Source organism: Vombatus ursinus, unplaced genomic scaffold (genome assembly GCF_900497805.2).
Source record: "Vombatus ursinus unplaced genomic scaffold, bare-nosed wombat genome assembly UNPS02014810.1, whole genome shotgun sequence".
Taxonomy (NCBI): Eukaryota; Metazoa; Chordata; class Mammalia; order Diprotodontia; family Vombatidae; genus Vombatus; species Vombatus ursinus.
The window spans coordinates 29,329,562-29,334,165 of NW_020954588.1; positions in this window are offsets into that span (position 1 = coordinate 29,329,562).

Consider the following 4,604-nt stretch of genomic DNA (forward strand, 5'->3'; position numbering starts at 1 on the left):
GGAATTAGAAACATGGGGTACGAGCAGCAAAAAGGCAAATTTGGGTTTGATTTTGGAGGGAAACTTCCTAACAATTAGAACTGTCCAATAGTGGCAGAGCGGCCATTTCCTGGAGCTGTTTCATCAAAGGCCAGATGATCACTTTGAGGGAAGTTGTAGGGAGGGTTCTTTTGCAGGTATGGGATTTACCTACTCAAGTACTCAAAGGTCACATCAATGAGAAAACAGTTCTATGATGTATATTAGCCTCTGAGTTCCCTTTCAATACTGATGTTTTGCGAATCTGTGAAATACACAAAAAAATAAATTGCAGAAGCAACTTGTTTTGTAGCTATAATCACTCTTATTTCCATAGCTTTCTTCACAGTAACTCCAAGATGGAAATGGTATAAATGCTTTTATTCCCATTTTTCAGAAGAGGAAACAGGCTCAGAAAGGAGAAATGACTTGTGTAGAGTCAACAAAAGGGTCAATGTCAGAATTCAAACTCCGGGTTGTTGGGGTTTTTGTTTTGGTTTTTGTTTTCTCCTTTCCTTTTAATCATCTTTGCTTAGCACAGTGCCTGGTACACGGTAGGTGCTTAATAAATGCTTCTTGGTTTGACCCAGATCTCTCCTGGCTCTGGGCTCAGTCTTCTTTCCAATGTGCCATGGTGTCCCAAGACAGAGGTGGGGCTTTTTCCAGAGAAAATGTAGCATTTTCTGAACGTGTTTTCTCATTTCTCTCAATCCTCTGTTTTTATACCCAGCACCCATGTCTGCTGATTCCTCAGCTTTCTAGGGTGAGTCTAATAGTTGAAATTAGGCAGATTTCAAAATGGAGCTTGATCTAACACTACGTCTTTCGTTTCCTCATCCCCCTCCCATTATTTTGCTTCTGTTTTGGGATTGCAGTAACAGTCCAACTCAACCCAACCCAACATTTCTTGTGGCTGTATTCTTTGTCCCATGTTCAAGGTTTTTGTTGTGTCAAGAGACCAGCAGGAACTGACCGTGCTGTCTTTCTTGAAGTATCTTATTTCATCTAGATAGGAAGAGAAAGAGAAAGAGAAAGAGAAAGAAGCACCCTCCAGGATTTTTCACCAACCTGCACTGATAGGTGCATCCAAAAAAATAGAAAGACCATTTCCTTGATGCCTAATGTGCTAAAAAAAAAAAAAAAGGTTGGAAACTCAACAGCCTATTTGGTGCCAATAAATATTTTCTACATCTCAGAGTTTTAAAAATCTTTTAACAATGTAAATGTTTTTAACTAAAATGGGCAGGCAAGTGGCTGAAAAGAATATTTCCAGTCAGGGCTTAAATAGATCACATACAAAATGGAGGGCCAGCTCCTTGACCTTGCCTTAAAAGTTGGGGTTATCACTGCTAAAATCCAAAGGTGTTGTTGAGGTCAAAAGGCAGGTTCTATTCTCTTGATGTCAGAGAGATTATATACCTGCCATTGGGGAAAGGGGCAGGGAGTGGGCAAGGAAAGGGACAGAGAAGAGAAGAATAAATTTGTCCTTTGTTCCTTAGGAGACAGAACAAAGCCCGAGGGACATTCCAGACAGCACTTGATTAAAAGATACTGGACATAAGCCACACGTTCCTAAGAAAGAGGTGCTTATTAAAGGATACAGGGGACCAGGTGGAAATCAACAGCCCCCTCTGGGGTCCAGGCCATTCTGCCTAAGGTGGTCCACCCATTCAACACAGCCAGCCCTGCCCTCCAGCATCCTGCCATCTGGAGCGTGCTGTCCACCCACTAATCAAAGAAGCCTGACAGCAAATGGGATGTTGACCTCTGTGTGTGTGTGTGTGTGACAGTGGATGCCTCTCTGCACTTCAGAAAGTTGTTTTCTACCCCAAAGGAGAGTGAGATGGAAACTCACTGCCAGCACCCTTGTTATTTCTGTCTTACGGGGCCTATCATGCCTATGCCTCAGGCAAGGGGGGAGTGTGGAGGGAGGAATTGAATCTATAAGGGTCCTCACTTATCCTTAGGAGGGGCTGCAAGAGGTAATAGAAACAATTCTTTGTGACATAGAAACAGTGGAAAAGGAAAACTCCAGGCATGAGTAGGTAACTCATACATCAGGCCAATGAAGTCTGTATAGGAGTTGAGCTTTGGGGGCCAGTTACAATAACTGTTGCCTACCACTTTGACAAAGGCACAACTGAAGTTGCCGTAGGATAGGATCAGAGATCTAGATGGCAGATGAGAAAATGAGGCAGAAAGAGGTTGCCCAAGGTCGTACAGGTAGCAAATGTTTGAGGCAGGATTTGAACTTAGCTCCCCCTGACCCTAAGTACAGTATTCTTTCCACTACCTGTTAACCAGGTGGATCATTCTGACCAGTCGGTTCATTCAATATGTCATTTGAGGGGGTGGGGGTTTTTTCCACTCTTTTAAAAATCAGCAAAACCTCTTTTATTTTTCACTGCATCTTTCTTCTATATCATCCTTCTCTTACTGTTTTTGGTCTCTGCATGGTGTCATGGAAGGAACACTGGTTAAGAGTCTAAAGACTTGACTAGCTTCCTAATTTAACTTCACCGATCATTACCAAGGTGCAAGGCACTGGTCTGGGTGTTAGGGATAGAAAGACAAAAAATAATACCCTTCCTGCTTTCAAAGAGCTTATATTCTATTTGGTGTGTGTGTGATATAATATGCATGAGGGTAAATATAGCATAAGATAGTGTAAGGTGGTGCAAAGGAAAGATGAAAAGTCCTTGGAGAGAATTTGAGGTGGGAAGGAAAATACTTTCAGCTGTGGAAAATCAGAGACAGCTTAACAAAACAGGTGTCAACTGAATCAATCCTTAAAGGAAGGAAGCTTTCTGAAAGGCAGAGACAGGAAGGGAGCACATTCTAGGAAGGCAGGATGGGGAGGACAGCCAGCCAGCCTGAATATCCAGAGGAGGAGGAGGAGGAGGGAGACAGCCATGAAATTCTGAGCTCAGCTAGCTTTCTAGTTTGTCTGGAACATACCGTGAAGGAGAGTGATGAGAATCTGGAAAAGGAGGCTGGAGCCAGATGGTGGAAGACCTCACACGCCAGGTTGTTGAACTTGCATTTTATTTGAGAGGAAAGAGGGACTCATGGAAGGTTTTGGAGCAAAGAAGTGGTAGGCTCAGCCGTGTGAAAAGATTATTGTAATAGCTGTGTGAAGGATGGATTGCAGAGGGGTGAGAGCAGAGGCAAGGAAATCAATTTGGGGGGGGCAGATTTTGTGTCTCATAGAGGGTGAGACCTTGGAACACAACCAGGTGGTAGAGAGACAAACCTCTGGACACAAGGTGGCCTCTAAAGAAGAAAGGGACAGATTGGGGAGGAGTCCACAGAGGCCATGATGAGGAAATCTAGGAGACTATCCTGGAAGAGGCAGTGTGGGGCAGTGGGCAGAGTCCTAGATTTGGAATCAGAGTATCTAGTCTGAATCCTGATTTTGGCTATTGATTACTGTAACCTGGGGTTTTAGCCAAGCCTGAAGCATTTTGCATTTTTCTTCAGAATGATGACTTGACCTCTATGTCTTCACATATAAAGTAAGAGAGTGACTGACTGGTCTCTAAGACCCCTTGTAAACATATGATCTTCTCAACACACAAGCCAACTAGAAGGTCATCAGTAATTTTTTGTCTACATAGCAGTAAAGGGGCAATTTGACAATTTTTTTTTTCTTTTCCTCATGGAACAAGTATTCTCTGACCTCACTGTCCCAGAGCCAAGCCTGTTATATCGCTCCTCTGAGTCCTAGGGGGACCCGATGGGTCAGGAGAGCTTCTTCTCTGATGCAATTGGCTTGAGCCCTAAATGATTATGCTCCTTTCCCCCACCCCCATTAAGGGTCAGTGGATAGCCCCCAGATCCATCTAACCACTTAACATCAATTAAGTTTTACAGAGGGATATTTGCTCTGAAAATGGAATAAGAACAAATGCAAACGTCTCTTCTCAACACCTGGTGGGGTCACACTCTCTCCTGCACCACGTCAGTGCTTGGAGAAGAAGGTGCTCACCTGTAATACAGCTTCTACAGAACATCTGCCTGCCAAGTTCTTGCCCAGATGCAGCATAACAGCTGGGTAAGTCCTTGTCTCAGTTCCTGGGTCCTCAAGGTCACTCCCCACCTTGGCCCACAGAGTATTGGTGATGAGAGCTGGCTGTAAAATCCAGACTCTGGGATGTAGGGACACCTGGAGGTTCCTCATCCTGAATCCTTATTCTGATTAATACAAAGAACAATTATAATGACTCCAAAGGGTCAATGGGAGAATACTACCCACTTCCTGATAGGAGGGGTAATGGACTGATAGACACATCTTGAGGGCATGGCCAATGTGAGAATTTGTTGCTTGATTTGTAAGAGTTTTTTTCTTCTCTCTTTTTTTTTGGAAGGGGGGGGAGTGGTATGAAGGAGAAAAAAATTAATTCTTGATAATTGAAGATAAAATTTATTTTTAAAAAGGAGCACATAATCCCTTCCCTTAAAATATATACTTTAAAATGCAATCAAAGGACTGAGGTTTATTCCATGAGATAACATGCTGGCTTCACAGGGGAGAAGAAGCAAGCCCCCCACCCCTTACAGCACTGTTTCTTACCAGAGAACATCAG